Below are 21,215 nucleotides of genomic sequence, written 5' to 3'. Positions count from 1 at the left end.
TCACATACAAGCTACTATTATTAATTAAAATAGTCATTTTATCTGTGATGCATTTCCAAAGACGACTCTATAAATGGTCAGATTTATGACAGGCTCAAAGGAACTGGAAGAAAAAAGCAATGTGCAATTATCTCATCTTCTTTCATCGAAATCACCGCTCCTAGTCAACCATTCTGTTTTAAACTTTTCACTCTGATGTAACTATGGAAGAATTTTCAGCCTAAGGATTTTGAGGTTTTTTAGTAAAAGCAACTTCCCTGCCGTCCCCGTTCCTGCCTTTCCCCATCAGCGCTGCTCTGATTGCTGAATGATCTTAGAATTGCAGCTTCACTGCACCCTCCAAGGATGCTCCTCTTTGGGTCTTTCTGTCTCTTTGTGTTCAGGACTATCTATTTATATGACGATCAGTTTCATTGTACACAGCAATACAGAATTAAAACAATAAAAAAAAGAAAGCTTTTAAAGCGCATATTATTGTCTATAAAAATAATAATTGCAAGATCTAGTTTCCACTATGCTGGATGAGCTACACAATCCTCTTTCTACAAAGACTGTATTATTAAACAATAAATGTACTTTTTGATTAAGTAGAATTTGTTTAAAAAATACAGTCTTTCCTAAAGCAAGGTCTTTGTAATAAAAATGATCAATTCCTTCCTGTCATCCAATGACACTAATTAAAATTAGAAATGAGCTTGTTATTTCGCTATTTACAACTACAAACAGCTTCTAAGATTTCATATTGTAGACTAAATTAGATAATTAATAGGGAGAGTAAAAATAGAAATAATTAGAAAGGAATCTCACATAACTAGTTTCAGATATTTAGTACATAAAAAAATGTTCTATATGCTAATATCTGCTTTTCTGTTTCCAGGGAAATTGAGGTTAGTTTTTTTTTTTTTTTATCATGTTTAAGAAAAGCTTCCTCAGCCCTAAGTTCATAAAGATATTTTTTTCTTTTAGTTCATAAAACCTTTTATGTTTGTCTTTACACTTGGGTTTTTAATCTACCTGGAATTGATTTATATGTATGGTGTGAAGTGGGATCATTTCATTTTTTTCCTATGGTCACCTGAATGCTCCACCACAATTTATTTAAAAGATCGTTTTTTCATCCTTTTCTCACTGATTTGTCAGGCCAATTCTGTCATAAATTAAGTATCACATATGTATGGATCTACTTCTAAACTCTTTATTCTGTAGGGATTCCTACAACTCAATAGCAAAAAAACAAATTACCCAATTAAAAAATGGGCTAAGGACCTGAATAGACATTTTTCCAGAGAAGACATACAAATGGACAACAGGTACATCAAAGGGCGCCTAACCGCACTCATCATCCAGGAAATGCAAAGCAAAACCACAATGAGATATCATCTCATGCTTGTTAGGACGGCTATCATCAAAAAGACAAGAGATAAGTCTTGGCAAGAATGTGGAGAAAAGGGAACCCTTGTACACTCTTGGTGGGAACGTAAATTGATATAGCCACAATGGAAAACAGTATGGAATTTCATCAAGAAATTAAAAATAGAACTACCATATGATCCAGCAATCCTACTTCTGGGCATAAACCCAAAGGAAACGAAATCATTACCTTGAAGAGATATCTGCACCCCTATGTTCACTGTAGCATTATTCACAATAGCCAAAGCATGGAAACAACTCTTGTACCTGTCAATGGATAAATGGATAAAGAAAATGTGGTGTGTATATATATATATACAATGGAATATTATTCAGCTTTAAAAAAGAATGAAATCCTGTCATTTGCGACAACATGGATGAACCTGGAGGACATTATGCTAAGTGAAATAAATCAGAGAGAGAAGGTCAAATGCTGCATGGTATCATTTATATGTGAAATCTAAAAGAAGAAAAAAGTCAAACTCAGAAACAGAGTAGAATGGTGTTTGCCAGGGGCTGGGTGGTGGGGGAAATGGGGAGACGTTGGTAAAAAGGCACAAAGTTTGAGTTATAAGATGAATAAGGTCTGAGGATCTAATGTATAATATGGTGACTACAGTTGATAAGACTGTAATGTATAAATGAAATTTGCTAAGAGAGTAGAAGTTAAGTATTCTCACCAAAAAAAAAAAAAAAAAGAACTAACTATGTGAGGGGGTGGATGTGGTAATTAAGGCAATGGTGGGAATCCTTTCACAATGTACATGTATATTAAATCATCATGTTGTACACTTTAAATATGTTACAATTTTATTTGTCAATTATACCTCAATAAAGCTGAAAAAAGCAATAAAACGTAGATGTTTTTAAAAATTTTAACCTACAATTGAATATATATGTTCATATATGTATGAATATATATTCATATATACACATAATCCTATTTTTCCATCTTTTTATACTATTTTGCTCTTTTCATACTGTACATTCCCATGAATAGAAGAAACTCTTGTTAATTCCACTAGACTCTGTCAACATAGAGGGTCAGATGATATTCTTTATTATTACGTTTCTAGGGCATAGAACTGTGCCTAACATGCTTTGGATGTTGAACACATGTTGCTGAGTGATGAATAAATGAATGAATGATTGTTTCTAAGGCAAGGAAAATAAAATAATTACTGTATCCAAAAATTTAGAAAAAAACATTAACTTTAGCAGTCATATAGCAATAATTACCTGAAAATAACCACGCTTTTCAGTACAAGAATATACATAACCACTGAATATATAGAAGAATGCATGTTACTGAATCAATATTTGATAACTTGCAAATAAATTATGTGAATAACACTGCTTTCAGTCAAGTCACCACACCTGTTATTGTCTTTTCTTACTGTCCTCTTTTCCTTCTGTATAATTGTAAGTCTGTGGTTAAGGTGCAATGATATATCTTCTACTCACAATAAAATTGACCTTGAATAGCTTTTATTATATTTAGAATAATGCTAGGTCACTTGTGGGCTGCTTCCTGCAATAATATAACATCTGAAATGAACCTAAATCTGACTTGAACAAAGTCTTGAAGATTAATTTAAGACTTTACAAAGGTCTCTGGAAGAAGCACGAAGGGAAATGATGATGCATGAGCCAAAGCAAAATGTCTCAGCACCATCTTCATTCCTGTCTCTCCCCATGTTTCACCGACCACTCATCTCCCTTCTGTCCCATTCCCCTCTCTATCTCTTCTAGATCTGCTCAGTCTCTTTCTAGTGTGAACTGGTTTAGCCTCTGTAGTGGGTAGAACTGTGTCCTCCCAAAATATATTTTTAAGTTCTAACCCCTCGTACTTGTGAATGTGACCTTATTTGGAAGTAGGATCTTTGCAGATGTATTCTAGTTAAGATGAGGTCATATTGGAGTAGGGTTGGCCCTAATCCAGTGACTGGTATCTTTATAAGAGAAGGGAAATTTGGATACAGAAGACAGAACACCATGTGATGACAGAGGCAGAGATTGGAGTGATGCGTCTATAAGCCAAGGAACACCAAGGATTGCTGGCAACCACCAGAAGCTGGAAGAGAGAGCACAGCCCTACTGACACCTTAATTTCAGACTTTTGGCCTCTAGAACCATAAGAGAATAAACGTCTGCTGTTTTAAGCCATCCAGTTTGTGGTGCATTGTTACAGTAGCCCTAGGATACTAAGTCTGCTCGTCTCAGAACTTTTCAATTCTTTTTCCACTCATTACTCTGATCAGCGCAACCAATAGAATTGATTTTCTTCGGAAGGATGGAGGGGCATCTGTTATCACTCAGATGCTGATATTTTTGCCCTACTCATATAAAATTTAGACTATTTGACTACGTGGGCTTGTCTTCTTAGCCTGCTTTAGGGGTTATTGACATAAATATAAACTTTTCTCAGGGAGCTTTCATTTTAGGGGGAAGACACAGAGGAACACATAATTAAAATTGAGTATAATCGGTGTTTCCCATAAACTTAAGAAAATGCAAAGTGAGAAGGAGAAGTATCCACAGAATAATGCTGACTTCATCAAATTTGAGAGGGAAGGAGGACCACATATATTGAAAGCAACATAATATTGGGGAAAACTCACTGGGCACTAGATATGAGCACAAGTTTGCTTTGCCACTTACTACGTGACCCTGGGAATACCATCTAAATTCTCTAAATTCCTCAAGTGCAAAATGAAAAAGTTGGACGGGCTATTCTCTAAGGCAGTGTTTTTCAAACTATCACAGAGATCTATCAGTAGATGGTAATTTCAATTTGGGGGATCATAATCAGTGTTAAAAAAAGAAATAAGAAAAAGAATGCAAAAAATAGGAAATAAAAAACTGCATCAAGTTCCATACAAAATACAGTTATTATTTCATGAAGCTTTAATTTCAGTTATGTACGTGTGTGTGAGGTGTCTGTGTTTATGTGTCGCTTTGTACCTGGTCAACATAAAATAACTTTCTTTCTGTGACTTACAGTTCAAGTTTTTAAAATACACTGCCCTGACTTCCCTTTAAGCCCCCGAACTACTACTAATCTCTGATAATTAAGTAACTATCACCAGGTGGAATACATTATTATAGGTATATATTTAATTACTTAAAGATATATGTTCAATTTAATGTGCCAAAGTACTATTATCTACAATCAATGGAAAGGGGAGATTTAAAAGTACATGCTTTTAACTGAGATATAAGTAAAATTTATACTTGAACTAAAGACTGATCTTAATTTTGGCATCAACATTAGATTTTAGGTCTTCATCTAAATCTTACCATCTACCTATATTAAACCCAGTTTCTAAAACTGGACTATACCACCATGAGTTCTCATAACATTTCTTTCAAGATACATACTGCTCTAAATGTTTGAATTGCTCTTTGATTTAACACTTTCTGGTAGAGTTCTTATTTTGAATTCAGCTGCTTATGCATCTAGTCCCAAACCATAACTGCTCATTCCTGACTATTCTTAACCTATTGGTCCCCGATTTGGTACCTGCCCCTCAGCAGCATCACACTTTCCTAAGTTAGTCTAGGACATATATTCTAAGAAGCAGGATATTTCTTTTATTATACAGAGGTTTGGACAATCTATCTCCACTATAAAGCCTGTGGATGGTCAGTAATGAATCTTCTCTCCCTTCCTTCTCTATTACAGAAAAAACACCCTGATTTACTCTCCAGAACAGGTTATAAATTTACCTTTCTGTACTGTTTCCTACTATTGTCCTTTGAATGTCTTATATGTCCTCACATTTTCCTTTGGGACATGTGTAAATGTCTTCCTTCCCTTCCCTATTTACAGGGCCCGGTGGCTCACTTTCTGGGCCCCAGAGTATGGTGACTGGGGCAGGGCAGTGCTCACCCAATCTCACGGACTGGGGTGTGGATCTGTGTGTATCTGCGCTTCCACAGGGGTGCCTGTCTTCCTATGGGAAACTGACCGCACGAGAGTGTTATAATATTAAAACACTTCAAAGATCAGCTGAAATGTCAACAAACTTTGAAGGAGGACTATTAGCAATGCAAATATGAGCTTCCCGAACTTGTGATAAGCACAATAAACAAAACTGTAAGGGCATTTCTTTTGGCCTTTCTAGGTGAACAGCTCAAGCTATGATGTAAAAGCCAGTTCTCTTGGGGTTGGGGATAGTTCATACTTTTCTGGTGTGCTAGGCAGCTGCATGGATTGCATTAATCACAGTGACACAGTCATGGCTGAAGACAGTTTTCAGCTTGCACATTAGTGCCTGGTAAGTCATTACACCTTCACCACTGCCCTTGGTGTTCAACAGCTTTCCACAAGCCATCCTGGGCTCTGGATCCTGCAGAGCAAAGGCGTCCACAGAGCCAGCTCATTGCAACGGACTCCTTTTCTCCTCAAGCCGGTGATGGGTGGGAATTGAGACCTGACAAGAAAGTGTCACTTGCATTTGCCTTCTGAAAGAAGGCTAGCTGACTGCATCCACAGTAAATGGCTGTTTTTCTTCTTGGCTATTATTGCCAATTCTTTTTTCTTATGGGCAGTGACCAGGTACCATCCATTTTATCTGGACCTCAGCTCCACCCCCAGTCCTGGGTAGAAGTTGCTCTCCTTGAAGCTTTTTATGAAAGATCCCTGAATCCTCTTTGGATGCTTTGACTTGCAGCCCAAGGTTAAGCTTCAAGGAGTGTCTACCAGCTTTTCTGGCATCCATCTGACCTGATAGAGTTACACAAAAACTTCCTGATCTTTCCATCCATTAGAATGTCAATGAAGTTACTAATTATATTTCTTGCTAAGAACCGAGTTTCTTTCAAACTCCCTCTTTCTGACAGAACAACCAGCTACCCTGGGCTGTAATTCACTCACATCTGTGTTTCTAGGTATAAGGATTACTCTCATACAATCCATGGCTTTGGAGAGAGGATTTTTTTTTTTCTGCAATAGACCTAAATATGTATATTTTTCTGTTCTGTGTGGTTCTGATCATCTTGTTTGCAAACTGTGGCTTTTTTTTTTCCTGGAGTGGCAAGAATGAAATCCCAGATCCATCATTGAGAATAGAATGAAAGAAAATTTATAATGAACTTTAAGTAAACCATGACCAAATCTGCATAAACATGGATTTGAGAAGAGTTAATTTTTAAGGGCTGTTGCTATTTTCCCCCTCTTTTCCTAGATTGTGAGGCAAATAAACAAATTCTATATGGAAATGGAACTTACTTTGGTCACTGGTCATTAAGCCAAGAAAGACCATGTTTCCTCTTGAAATCTTAATCATCTCCAGCATTATGAATAACAAACAAATTTAAGTTTATTTTAAAAATAAATAAGACAGTTCAAAAAAGGAAAGTCATATTCAACTTAGACTCATTGAACTTCCATTGTGTGCAGGGCACTGATTTTGCATTCTGTGAAGGTTCAGTATTTTTCTTTGTAATGTGAGACCCAAGAGGACTAAGAACATCCCACTACGGCTGTGGCGTGCCCAGTCTCTCAGAGCTCTCTCTCCCCACCCACTCTTACAGATGACTTGAGCTTCTCTCTCTAATAAAATCCAAACTACTCAGGCAACAGCTGCTAATAAACAAGAACAATTCCTCCCTCTTTGGAGAACCACTCTTGATCATTGAAGGAGTTCAGGACACGCCACCTCCAAATATGCCACTTTGGCATATTGTTTTCAGCTGAAGGCACTTGAAGAACAGCAAACATGGGGAGAGGCTTTCTCTGAACTCCCCATATCTGCCTCAAGACAGACTCTCCAAAAAGAACTCAGTTGTCATCAATCCCCATCCCAGGAGTTTCCTCAACCAGAGAAGATTGACTCACCACAGGAGAGGAGACTAAAAGTCAACACCATACCCAGACAAATTTTGTCAAAAACTATCATATCTCCCATCTATCCTTTTAAGGGCCCATTCATCTTTCCTAAAAATCATTTACTCTCCCCTAAGAGGCCTCTGACCCTTCTCCCCTTCCTCTATTAAGGTGGTATATATGCTCTCAAATCTCATCATTTTTGGGGTATTCACTTTATTTTCTGTGATGCCCTCGTACACCTAATATTAAAAATTAATACATTTGTATACCTTTTCTCTTGTCAATGTGCCTATGGTCAGTTTATTTCATAGACCCAGCTATTGAGCCTAGGAGGGTAGAGAGAAAGTCTTTCCTTCTCTATGCCAACTATTTCTGAAACCAGCTGAAATTTGGACCCTCTCCTGCTAAATTCCCATGGAAAATCTCCCACCATGGCTTATATTAATGGTCCTCTGGTTGATTTTCTTCCACATAAACCAAGTTATCTGGTTTATTTAGGGGAATATCTTAGCACTTAACTTTCTGCTTCTTCTTGGTCTGCAACCTCCCCGCGTCACTGTCTCTTGAGTGTTCATTCACACTTTGGGATTTTTGTCCATGACTTAAGTAAACCAAAAGGTAAATATGGCAGCACAATGTTAAATGGGCACTGCACCTTCTCTCCTCCCTAACCTGACCCCTAGTGGCGTGGAGGCCTTTTCACACTAATGTTTTGCTAGAAGCTAGATTTGTTTATCTTGCTGGTGCTCTATTCCTAAGGAGCAGTCAAGGACAAGGTTTACAGACCTCAACTGCCATGTATTCATGTTGTGTGTTTGGAGAGTGAATTAGAAAAATATGGAGAATGGAGAAGGGACTCTTGTAAGTACATCCAAAGTAACCAGGTGGGAAGAGTAAAGAAAATAATTTTTTTAACCATCTTTTGGAATCTGAGCATGTTTGTGATTGGCTATGAGGAAGACTTTTGTTTGTGTGGTTTTTTTCCTGACAAAAAACTGTGCCTGAATGCCCTTCCAGATGTTGTAGGCAGGATGGCAGGCTTACACAAATAATTCATTTCTCTTTTTCTTACTCTCACTGTAATCAGCACTTTTCCTTTTACTGTCCTAAACGAAAAGCTTTTTGAGTCCTCAAAATTATACTTGACCCTTTTAGACCACAAATTTACTTTGCTTTACAGCTTTCCTGCTTTGCACTGTAAATGGTGAATAATTTAGATACAAATGCACAAAGAAAAAAATTATTACATTTTAGAGTTGAAAAGATCCAGAAAACTTAACTCTTTTCTTTCCTGCCTTCTTAATTATTCCAAATTGATTAAAAAAGATCACATCTTGCTCTGTTTCCTAGAAATTTAAATTTTATGTTACAATTTTATCTATATTTACACCCAACACATTATCATAGATCTAAATCAGTCAGTGGCAAACAACACGAATCTTTTTGAAAATATTTGCTGTGCTCCTACCAAAAGAAAGAATAGTAAAACCATTATAAAACACCTCCTTAGACGAAAGAATTTTTTCCCATTGATTTGTTTAGCAATTTGGATATAATTCTATGCAAACTATTGAAGCTGGGCAACGCAGAGAAAATATTATGCATTCCGCCTTAACATATTCCTTTTGTGTATTTCAAGAACTATGCCTGGAAGCATCGAACCTTAAATTACTCTGTAATTGGCAGGCAGCAAATACCAATTTCAAGTTCCAAGCAGTGCCAAGGCCAAATAGAAGAAGACATTTATAATGGCCATGTTTAAAAAAAAGCGTAGCTTGAAGGATTATCTACAAATTGAGCTATATACACAATGTCGCCAACACTGGGGAGAAACAAGAGGAAAAAGAATTTGTTTTCATCAAAGTATTTCATTTTGCAAAATAGCTGAGTATCCATCCTACAACCCTTTAAATATTCTGGCCTATCACAAGTAATTATTTGGAATGGATGCTTAAGAAATTCCAAGCACATTTAAAACAATGGCAGACCAGAAAAGTAATTACTGATTTTAATTTTCCCCGTTATGTGTAATAGTTGTCGTAAAAGTACTGGCACAGTACAGACACTTGCCAATTTCCCTCAGCTTGTAAACACGGGCATATGCCTCAACATTATTTTCTTTTCAATTAGGATTTTAAAAAAATCTTGCTTATGGGCAGATGGTCTTGTTAGAAATATGAAATGCTGCTTCTTTCATGTTCTGCCATTTTCATGCCCTTCTAATTGTTTTTAAATAATAACATCTCTACTTTATGTATCATAAACATCTTGAAAAATCAGGAGTCAATGTAGAATAATCATACTACTTACTTATGTTCTGAAACATGGTATTTACTTACTATGAGTGCATACAGCTTACACATAACAGATATGGGCAAAATTTTACATTTTTATATTAAATATTAAGAATGAAGTTATTATGCTGTTTTGATTTTCAAAATGGTAGAGAGAATAAAAAATAAAAATGAGAAGGCATTATGCTAAATCTTCCTTTAAATAGAAGATCTATTAGCATTTAGAAATGAAAGTAGGACTTCTAGAAGTTATTCTGCATGGAGATTGACAGACCAGGAAAGTCCCACTGTGAGTATGTCTTTATTCCAGAAAAACATTTGATTAAGCTGATCATGATGTCTTTGTTGACATGTTGGGACATGGTTGAGTGATGGAGATGCTAGGTGCAGTCTCCACTTACTGAACTGTTAGAGAGAGACTTCTATTGGCATATGTATCACATGTCTGTTCTTGGCCTTTTTCTGCTTAAGATTATGAGCGACAACTTGGAAGAGACAGTATACTCATGAAATTTGCAGATGAGCTAAACTTAGACATTTTCATATAGCTTTCAGAGCAAGATTAATATGATCTAAATCAATTGGAAAAATAAAATAATAATATATAATCCAATAGGATTAAGTGGAAAAATTTCTGGTTTAAATTCAAAATACGTAATAGAGATATATGACTGGACATCATTTCATGTAAAAATAATTAGAAGACTTTACACAAATATGCCATCTGTGCCAGCAGTGAAATAAATGAAGTTGCATAAAAAGTTAATCCACTATTGGCATGCATCGGAGGATCTGGTGTCCAAAACAAAGCAAGATGTGTATAGTTCTACTGTATTCATCCCTAATCAGGACACAGTGAATGTCTGTATTTATTTCTGGTTGCCATAATGAGAAGAACACTGGCAAATGTGATGGTGTCAAGGAAAAGTAAGATTCCAGAACTACTATGGGAACTGGGGATTTTCAGTCTAGAGACGTCTTAAAGAAGACTTAACAGTAGTTTTCGCATACTTGAAGGGCTGGGAAATAAGAAGTGTATGCTTTTTGTATTTTTCTCTGCACAAGGCAGAGCTAGAATTACTGAATCTAAGTTAGAGGAAGACAATTGTGACTCAAAGGAAATATGAACCCTCTAACACATTGATCAATGCTCTGAACTGCTGCATGAGATACTGAGATATCTAAACAGGCTTCCAGAGTATCTGGTTGGAATGCCATGGACAAATTTCCTGTAAAGGGTGGAAATTCAGGCGGGATGATCTCAAATTATGTATGATTTGATGATTTCTCCTCTTAGGCAACCTGACTTAAGAGTTATCAGAAAACATTTACCCATTATTTTTTTGTTTTTGATTTGCTATAGAAGGAAAGGTTTAGTTCTACAGTGACCTTAACTATTTCAATGTTATTTAAGATTCCAGTGTCACTGGGAAATCTATCAGAGTTGGTATCTACTGGCCTGTTGCTGACTCAGTTAGCACAGGAAGCACTGGGTTAAAAGGGCAGACTACTGTAGGAGGCAAGTGCTTCATTTAGTGCTGCCTTTCTTGCACTGGACCTTGAACCTCTAGGACTACTTTTCTAGACGTGCTCTAGGCTCTGCTGAGACTTAAGGACATATAGAATCCCAGAAATAGCAGGGAGGTCCTGTGTCAGATCGAAGAGAAAAGGTGATGCTATGTGAACCAGACTTGTCTTAAAAGCAGATAAACTACAATGGTGAACTAACCTGGACAGCCAATGTTCAGAAAAGTATGGCCAAAAAAGAGTCAATCGTCGGGTTCTTAAGTAGACATGGTCACATTAGCAAAGAACTTACACTCTTTAAACACATCAGGATAGCTGGCTCTGCTGCAATGCAATAATCCAGCATAATCACTTAAATCCTAAAACTATATATTCACCCAGGGAAGGGCGATGGTTTTAAATGCAGCAACAACTGAGCAATAAATGGTACTGACTTTAAATGTCCCTTGTTTGTGGGGACATTCAATCACAACTCATCCTTTTATAGTAATTACTGAATCTTAATGTGTCACATTTGGACTCATTAAAAACATACTAATTACATTTTAATTTTGTAATCAAAATAAGAGCAAACCTGGCAATTGAGTGAGTAGGAACTCTGATAGAGAACTGACATGTTTGTGTACCCACTGTCATTCACCGAGGGTTTGTTTATAAGACACATAGCTATTTCCTGTCTGCTTAGTTCTCTGGGGAGAGACAGTCCGTTGGCCATGACAACATTTCTGTGAGTGTTGTCTAGAAAATTGTATGTGTTACGAATAATATTTTAGTGCTGGCAGGAGAGAAGAGAGGGCTATTTCCAGAAAGGCTGCTGAGAATCCCGGTGTGAGGTAGATCTCTCACCCTCAACAGCCATTTTATTTACCTTGCAAATTCTACATGTGCAATCGCTAGTTTACAAATAAGTCCATGGCCCCTGCAATCTCTTCCAGGGTCTTTCTCTTCCACTCATGAGATGCTTCATGACACAGCCTTCCTCAAATTCTCCTCCCTAGCCCCTGGTACAGTTACTGCTCCCAGGTGATACAGTAGGGTAACTACTTCTACTTCTATCCCTCACATTTTAGCTACTCTCAGTGCCAGGCTGCGGGTGGGCAGGAGCGTACATCAAGGAAGGCATACACAGTTTCTTGCCAGAAAATTATTGGGGTAATTCCAGCTAATAATATCTCAAAACCAACTCTGGAAATGATAAATTACTCTTTCACAATAGAAATACAAGATAACTTATAAGTTTCTCTTTTATACCGGTTGCTTCAAGTATTATAACTAAGACCATTATCGGGACTTATAGTTAAATGGTATAGTAATTTATTTGTTTCATGGATTTTTCTAAAAGATTTTCTCTTATGTTTAGAGACTCACACTCAGTGAAGTTGGTTTTCAAGAACAGATTGTACTCACCAGTGTCTGTGAGCTTTACTACGCCTTTTGTTTTCCCCCACCAGAGGCAATAAAGTCTGGACCACTACGTAGATTGGTAAATTTGGGTGTTAAATTGCTTCGAGAATCATTTTGAAGGCTCTGATCATCTTCATTTTGAAGAAATTGTGTGGAAAAGCAAAATTTATAGCTTTGAAGGACACTAAAGGTGACTCAGGTTAAACTAAATAACACTCAGACCCAAGTGGGAAAAGGAAGAAAACTTTTTTGAATGGGGTATTTATTTACATTGCCTTGTAAGTCCACTGTGTGTGTGTATGTGACTGGAAATGGACAGTTGCCTTGACTTTTGATCAGAATATGATGCTATTTCAAAAACTCCTTCATTATTCATCTCAATGCATTTAAACATCTCCTCTTTATGTTTTCAGTTTCCCTGCTTGAACTATAGGCACAGGACCACAAAATTCTATATGGGTAGTCACTAGAGGATTCAGATAGATTTCATGACTCTTTTTATCTAATAGACTTAAAATATATGGATTTGTAGGGGAGCAGAATTTGGCATTCCAAAATGTGTCTCTTTGGCTTGATTACTTTTAAGAACAAAAGACTCACGAAGAACTTTGACCTTCCTCCTAACCGCCTAAAAGAATTAAATAGAAGGCCTGTTCCAAGAAGGAGCTAATACCATAGATAACCACAGTACAAGATGAACTAGGTGTGGTAGACAGCAAGGAACCTAGCAAGGCCCCTTTGATCAAAGTCCTCTCCATGCCCCACTGTCTCTGCATGGTATGGCAAATATTTGCTTACTAAACATTTGCTTGTCCATCTCCATGTGAATTGACTATCCTCCTCTTTGAAGTCCCAAACAACTACCCCCAACATTGTCTTTCGTCTGCAGCTGAAGATGGTATGTAAGATGGTGGCTTTGGCCATTTTGGTGAGTTACTCAGTTTTCCTGGGTCTTTCCCATGTTCACATGTTATCAAACTTTGTTTGATTTTCTCTTGTTAATCTGTCTCATGTAAATTTAATTCATAGAACAGTCAGAAGAACCTAGAAGGGTAGAGGAAAATTTCTTCCTTCTCTACAGCTTTTTAGTTAAATGCAAGTAAAATATTATCTGCTTCCTCCTCCCTCCTTTTTTGGTTCCTGATACATATTTAATTATATGATTATATTTTATGTTAACATCTTTTTATTGATTCCAAAATTTGTATGTCGTATGTGATGAAGGGTAGCTTATTGCACATATATTTAGCCAATGAATATTAAAGATAAATGAGCCCTTGAGCTAGAGAAAATGGGCATGTGAAATGATAAAGTCTAATAGTGAAAGTGGAATGAAAGTTGTGAAGCAAAATTAGGGTTTTCAGATAGTAACCTTGGCTCCAGAAGGACTCAGTGATGAGCAGGCACTAACCTCCAGTTGGGCTGGGCATGTGATCAGCCAGGACCCCACACACGAGAGTCAATGCTCTCATGTTTCTTTTTAACAGGAAAGCTAGAGAAACATAAGGGCCCCAGGTTATTAGTGTTTGGTGAAAAGTGAAATACAGTCCTGGAATCTGACCTACTTGAGATTCACATGAGACCTACTTTTTGAAAGGAACATGGGTACTTTATAAATTGTACAAATTTAGAGTATTCACTAAAAAACCAAACCAAACCAAACCAAAACTCTACTTAATTTACACTACCATTTCTTACCAATTAAAACCAGCCACACTTAAAGTTAGAAGGTCTGATTTAAAATTCCCATTCTCTGAGTCTGCTCTTGTGTCTATTAGAAACCTCTGTCTAAAGCATCTGTGCTCACCTCTGTGGCCCAGAATTGGGATTTTTTTTCATATGACTGCAGTGTGGATAAACCAAGTACCTTACTTTCTAGCAATTATTCTCACAGGGTCTGGGAGAAGACTAAAAACAGAAAGATATTTAATAAAAAAACATTTAGATTGTAGGAGTATAAATGTGGAGGCTATTAAATAAAAATATTACTTTAAAAATTTAAATCTAAATCATTCTGGCCAATTTCTAATTCAGATTTTGAGCGCTGCCTCACCTCTTTTATCATTTGTAGGAGTTTATTTATAAATATTTAGTATTTATAGTCTAGATACTAATCTTTTGCTATGTAGTTATCTTCTTCTAATCTATTATTTGTCTTTTACATTTACCTACTGTGATATTTGTTATATGAATATTTTAAAATTTTGATGAGGTCCAGTTTATTAATATTTTCTGTATGGGTTTTTCTTTCCTACCCAGATGTCGTAGGGGTATTACCTACATTTTCCTTTCATATTTTTAAAGTTTTGTCTTTTAATATATGTAAATTTCCTTTTTTTTTTTTTTACATTAGGTCTATAATCTCTCTGAATATTTTTTTGTTTGAGGAGGAAGAATCTATTTTATCTTTTCAAATATCGAAATCCAATGAATCCAACATCATTTATTTTCCCTTCCCCAATATTTCCTCATAGATCCTTTTAATATCCAAGTTCTTTTATGTATAGATCGGTTTCCACACTGTTTATTCTGTTTAGTAATCGATTTGTCTCATTGGTTCTAGTACTGCAGGCTTAAATACGGTAGCTCAGTGTATAGTAAGTCTGGTATCTGGTAACAAAATACTTGCCTCCATTTCTTCCTCTGTTTAATATGCATCTTTTTATGAGTGGTGAAAGTCAGCTCTAATTTTAGAAAAGGACTTATGATGCAGAGAAAGAAATCAATGATAACAGCTCACAGTTCTCATCTCTACCCAGGAGCTGGTGTTGTGGAAATGAAAAGAATTTGGAGTCAGACATGGGGTCAAAACTTAGCTGCCAATTTGAAGCTGCAAGACGAATAGAAAGAGAGTTGCCCCTGTCGAAACTCACCTCCCTCACCTGAGAAATGGGAACAACGCACTTGCCTCCGAGGACTGTCATGAGGATTAACCACGGTAAAGAGAAAAGGCACCTTGTGTGTGGCGGGTGCTAGTTAATGGTAACTACTTTTATGATTATCATCATCACCATTATTATACAGTATGATGTAAAGAGGACTAGAGCCTCTAATCCAAAATCCCTCTTATCTCATGTTGCTACTGAAATATCAACCTCCAAGTCATGGGAAAAAAAAAATCTGTGAAGTCATTAACACCTTAATGGGGTTTAGGAGATAAGAGTTTGATGTTGCTTTTTAGTATCACCCAGGGAATTAGGATACACACCCATGAATTGTTTTATGGAGTGGACTCACAGGACCCGAAACATGGCGGTCTGCTCCAGGAAGTAAGGTTTACTTCCTGAGAAAGGAGTGCCCATGGCAGCACAGGAAGAGAATGAGAGAGTAGAGTGTCTGCAAGACCGGAATAAGGCACCAGAATGGGTCGTCTGAGGGTTCGGATGACCAACAGCCATAGCAAGCATCCACCCTCCAGCTGTACCTCATTATATCATTTGTGTACCATACATATGTTGGCCATAATGAGATCTGAGTGTGTGTTGCTCAGTAATGGTCAAACTGTAGGCAACCACTGCACTTCGGAAGGTGTTATGTTGGGTGAATGTAAATAGATGGGAAGCCAGGGAAGGCAATTTAAAGAGCTTCAGGAGAAAACATGAAAAGCACGGAGACTTGTTTAAGGGCATGGAAACTTGAATAAGAACAAAAAAATTCTGGACGTAGCTGGTCGCAGGATTCACAAACCAACCAATCTGGTTCTGTCTTCTGATTTTTTCCACAATTCAGGCAAGATTGGCCTGCCACACACGTCCTCTTCCTAAGTCAAGCAGTGAGGGATCTAAGAATAAAGGCCTGGAGCAAAGTCAGATCGGTAGGAATCACTGTGGTGCTGGTGATTGGAGAGGGGGAGGGATGCCGCTTGACACCACAGAAAATACTGGCAGAGATGAGGCAGATCTTGCTTGGTAATTTGATGCCTCCCCTGCCCTATAGCAATGGGTTCAAGACTATCCATGGCTGCCAAAGCTTGTTCTAACGCATTCATTCTTTTGTTTTATTTTCTGTATCAAAGGAGCACAGAAACCCGCAGAGCTACATTTAGGAAGGAAACAGAAAGTCAACAACTGTGTTTCCTATTTTGAGTACTGTGTCCCTAAAATCAGTGTTTGCATGTCAAGAGTGCTTAATTTAATAGACCTATGCTGATTATCAAGAGGTGAGGGGGTGCAGCATTGTTTTTTTAATTTTGTTTCAAGAAGAGAGATTTGAAGAAAGAAGAGAAAAGGAGAGACATGTATTTATTTTATTCTCAAAATGAGGAAGGGGAGAGATAAATGAATACATGTAGTCATTTCATAGTTGAATGAAGCAAAACCAACTCCAGGAGACCTTCTCAACAGTACCCTTTATCATTCCACGTTGAGCTGTTTATTCTCTTTTGCATTCACACCCCAGGATGCTGCAAACAAAAAAATTCACGTCTCTAATACCTTACCCTCTTTTACAACCAGTCCCCCTTTGCCTTTCATATTAAACTGATAAGAACAGAAACTACACTTGATCTTAGCCAAAAGGCCAAGAAGCAATGTCTGCCTTTCAGAGTAAGCCATACCTGAGTGACCACCCTTCTAGCAATACCCATTCACCGTTGGTAACAGGTCAAGATCCACTGTCCGTAGTAGGTGACTATAGAAAAATACTCTGTGCAGAAATACAACCCTGGAAAAGAGACTGGATCTGTGTGCCCAGATTGGTGATCCAAAATCACATCTTTTTTTTTTTTATTTGCTTTCCCTAAAAAGACTTGCTTTTTAAATAAATTTATTCTCAAGACCTAATGTGCTAAGATAGAAGTCCTTATGTTTAACTATTTTAGTGTTAATTAGAAAAAAATCAAAGAGCACAGGAAAGGCCAAGTTATTTAATTTGTTTGAGAAATTTTTTTTTATCCTCTCAACAAGTACACTTTCAGTCGAGCTTTTACTAGATTCAAGTTAAGAGAAAAGTTTTATGAAGCTAAGTGAGGAATGAAAATAAGGGTTTACAGCAAATGTAATGTTGCATCTTTTCTAATAGCCTGATGTTCTGTATGCTACAGTGCATACATGATTTTCAGATAAACACATCTACGACTAGGAGAGAGGGCAAGTGTACAGATGATTTTTTAACAATTTAGAACAAAAGAGGTATACTAAGATTTTTTTCTAACTTAGATGAAAAATAATATTATTCTAAAATGAAGTTTTCATTTTAATCACAAATTATACGCCTAGAACAAAAGGGCGAGAGCATAAATAAATTCACTGGATATTTATAATTGTTCTAAAAGTAGCTAAAAATATAGAAGGATACAATTTAATCAGTAACCTTGAATCATACTTCAAAATATATTCCTTTTCAACCCTGTTTTAACATAATCTTGTAAACAATTTCAGTTATACTTCACCTTGGAGTTGACCAAAAGGTGGCATAAAATCCAATTTTGAGCTGATGCAAATAAATACAGACTACTAAGATTGGCCTGAGTATTTTTTAAAGAAAGATTTATCCAAATCTTTTAAATAAAAAGAATGACTTTGCATCAGATTACTGGTCAATGTAAATTTCTAAACTGTATGGCCAAAAACATATCTAAATGTTCTACCTAAATCAGCTCCAAAATTCGTTCAAGTCAGTCAGTCATTCCAAATGTGTCTGTAATTGTCTTGCAAATTTAAATGCAACAGGAGGGGAAAAGAATTTATCCAGTATAGAGCTGGATAACTTACAGATCTATATATATTTCTAGCAGTCAGGTATTTGGGGAGGGCACTATGCATACTGGGAATAGGATATTAAACCAGCTTTTCATCTGCTGGGCTTCCTTCACAAGCTGCCTACAAGAACCTGCTATGTTCATAGACTGAGATGTATACCCCTGCCATTTTGTGGTAATGTGTGGTTATTGAGAACCAAAGTTCATGACTCCAAAACTGGAGATTATATTTATATCTGTAATTTCCTCTGGCCTCCGAGGTAGAAAACCTTGAACTAGATGCTTTAGATCCCTTCTGCGTTTGAAAGTGTAACCTTTATGGTTTAATTCACTTACTGTTCATCACCACGTGTAGGCTTTCCATCATACGGTGATTTTGAAACCTCAGAGCTTGGTGACTTTTGATAACTAAGGCCAGCTACCTTAGAGAATCTCAGACATAGCAACACATCAATTAATTTCATATTTTTGAGGAAGAACTGAGTTCTAACTATGGGCCACTATACCAGGTAAAGAAACAGAGGCTCTGAAAGACTAACAGCTTAAAGGCCACACAACCAGTAGGTGGCAAATTCAGTACTCTTTCAATTATATATCAAAACCACTTCAGATAAAGAATCATAAGTTGCCCATTTAAATTGCATAAATACAGATTATACAAAACAGGCACACTGGCTGGAAAACCACTGATCTGACTAGTGTAGGAAATTGCTTAAGAGGAAAATAGCGCAGTGGCCAAGAGCTTGACTCTGGGGACCGCTTCCTGCATGCTGAAGAGAAAACTCCCCGGGGGGCATCCATAGTCATGTCTGAATTGGGAAAGAGCTTTTCTGCATTTAGTCTAACATTTCAAAGTTTATTGCTCAAACATAGCTTATTTTACTCCATGAAATTCTGAAGATACTGCCTGTGTGCAAAGGGATGCCTTGGGTTCAGAAATTTATTTTGAAAGAATGATGATATTGGCCAATTTACCAGCCTATGCCTGCCAACTCTTTTGAACCTAAAAGCTGTTTGACTTATTCCACAATATTTGAAATCATGTTCATTCCACTCTTCTAAGCCTTAGAGTAACTCAAACTTCTTTTTTAACTTTATTTAACTACTAATGTCCACAGTATTTCTACCATTCTAACCAGACCAGAGTTTTTCTAGGTGTGGCATACGTTGCTGCCAGCAATCATATCAGGTTGGATATGACTAGGGGAGAAGGCCAGTGGAGAGGACAATACCTGTTTGGGGGAACAGAACCTTGTCCATTTGCCTTGCTTAAAAAAGTCTAAAGTTAAACATAATAAATATAATACACAGATATTATATTTATCTTTGAAGGAGTTTCTTTTACCCTTTATAACATGTACAGTTGTTTTATTGTCTTATTATAGTAAATATTAAACCTTGAAAACTCTGCTGTGATTATGTAGGAGCTGAATTTGGAGATGAATGTCAATTTAAATTGGTTTCTCTGGCATTTATTAGTAATTCAATTTTACTCTGTGTAATTAATTACGGTATTATAAATAATTCAAATTAGAGAGGAAATATACTCTTGAGACATCTCCAAATCATCAAAAATACTTTTAAATATGTCAACCTGTCTTAAAAGCCAAAAAACTCTGTGTCTTATTACACGACTTTGAATCAATAAAGTATTTTAAAAACACTATTTTTTCACGTAGATTTCTCGTCCGCAGTTTTCCTTTATAAAATCTTTTCTTCCCTCTTTCTCATTTTTTGACATTTATCCTAAATATTCACAAGATGAACTTTGGTACAAGGATTATGCAAACTTTTCATGGACTACAATCTGTATACCAATCAATCAAACTTTAATTTTAATTTGGAAAAGATGTAATTATATGAAGATCATAGTGATTTGATACGTTCAACATGCAAAAAGCTGTTGACTTTAATTTTCTTTGAATTTTGACTATTAGCAATATCTTTGGTCTACAAATATCAGATCTTGAACAAACTTGAGGAAGTATATGACAAAGGATTAAAAAGCATAAATCAAACAGATCAGATAAACTTTGATAATTTTACGGACTGCTTTTCACATTTTGTTAGGGAAGAAAAAGGCATTTCTGTTATATTCCTATTATGAACTCACTAAATATTTGAAGTCCCAATCTCTGAAATCTGTGGTTTCAATGCTGTGCTTCATGCAGCACTGGAGGTTTCATACAAGTCTTGAATGTCCATTGTTGAGGACGCACATAGGATGTGCATAGTTGGTGGAGCTCTTAACCACTCTCTCCCTTCACCTCAAGATGCTCCATTTTACTCTCATTTCATATTGGACTTTCAACCAGGGTTTCATTTGAAGAAGATACACCCAGCTCAAAGAACATCTGCATCTGATTTAAATTTCAAGTCGAGGATAATTAAATAGATTTGTTTTCACAATATCACCATCTCTAAATACTTCCATGTACTATTTAACTTTTTTTCATCATTAAGATAAAATTATCTCAGTGTGAAAAGGCTACATGCTATATGATTCCAACTATATGACATTCTGAAAAGGCAAAACTATGGAGGCAGTAAAAAGATCAGTGGTTGCCAGGGGTTGGGGGGAAGGATGGATGAATTGGGGGAGCACAAAGGATTTTGAAGGGCAGTGAAACTGCTCTGTACGATACATGGTGGATACATGTCATTATACATTTATCTGAACTCATAGAATGTACAAAACTAAGAGTGAACCTTAATGCAGACTATGGACTTTGGGTGATAATGGTGTGTCAGTGTAGGTTCATCATTGTAACAAAGGTACCACTCTGGTGGGGATGCTGATGGCGGAAGAGGCTGTGTAGTGTGGCAGGAGGGAGTATAAAGGAACTCTTGTACTTTCCATTCAATTTTGCTGCGAACCTAAAACTGCTCTAAAAAATAAAGTTTATTAAAAAATAAAATTGGCTTATTTGTAGTATTATGTGAAGTATTTATCTGCACAATTAACTTCTTAGAATTTCTTATATTTCCAAAAGTTTGCCAGTGAATGATGGGACCTACAGTAAAAAACAAAAAAAAAAGCTGGAAATTC

The 21,215-nt window shown here is 36.6% G+C and overlaps 1 protein-coding gene and 1 pseudogene across 1 annotated transcript in view; both read right to left on the bottom strand.

Annotated features, from left to right (window-relative positions):
- The window catches only part of CNTNAP2 (contactin associated protein 2), an 815,107-nt gene that overhangs the window by 378,451 nt on the left and 415,441 nt on the right, over positions 1–21,215 (bottom strand). The gene's annotated exons all lie outside the window — the stretch shown is intronic.
- LOC131400784 (U2 spliceosomal RNA) lies at positions 16,866–16,998 on the bottom strand (annotated as a pseudogene).

This window comes from Diceros bicornis, chromosome 3 (assembly GCF_020826845.1).
Source record: "Diceros bicornis minor isolate mBicDic1 chromosome 3, mDicBic1.mat.cur, whole genome shotgun sequence".
Lineage (NCBI taxonomy): Eukaryota > Metazoa > Chordata > Mammalia > Perissodactyla > Rhinocerotidae > Diceros > Diceros bicornis.
This window is presented reverse-complemented; position numbering and strand designations above follow the sequence as displayed.